Genomic DNA, 201 nt, shown 5'->3' with positions numbered 1-201 from the left:
TCAACTTTATTCCTGGCATTTTTCGACATCCCCTTCGTAACCTGCTCCCGTACCAAATGGCTTCCAACACAATAGCCTTCCCTATATGGACTGCATATCCTCCCTGTGCTATTTTTATGTTCAACTCCATCTCCTTCTGGACTCTTTGTGAACCTTTTAGCTTGACGGTCACTCTTGGGTTTTCTTGGAATCTCGAGTTCC

Source organism: Penaeus monodon, chromosome 32, assembly GCF_015228065.2.
Source record: "Penaeus monodon isolate SGIC_2016 chromosome 32, NSTDA_Pmon_1, whole genome shotgun sequence".
Taxonomy (NCBI): Eukaryota; Metazoa; Arthropoda; class Malacostraca; order Decapoda; family Penaeidae; genus Penaeus; species Penaeus monodon.
Note: the sequence above shows the minus strand (reverse complement) of the source record.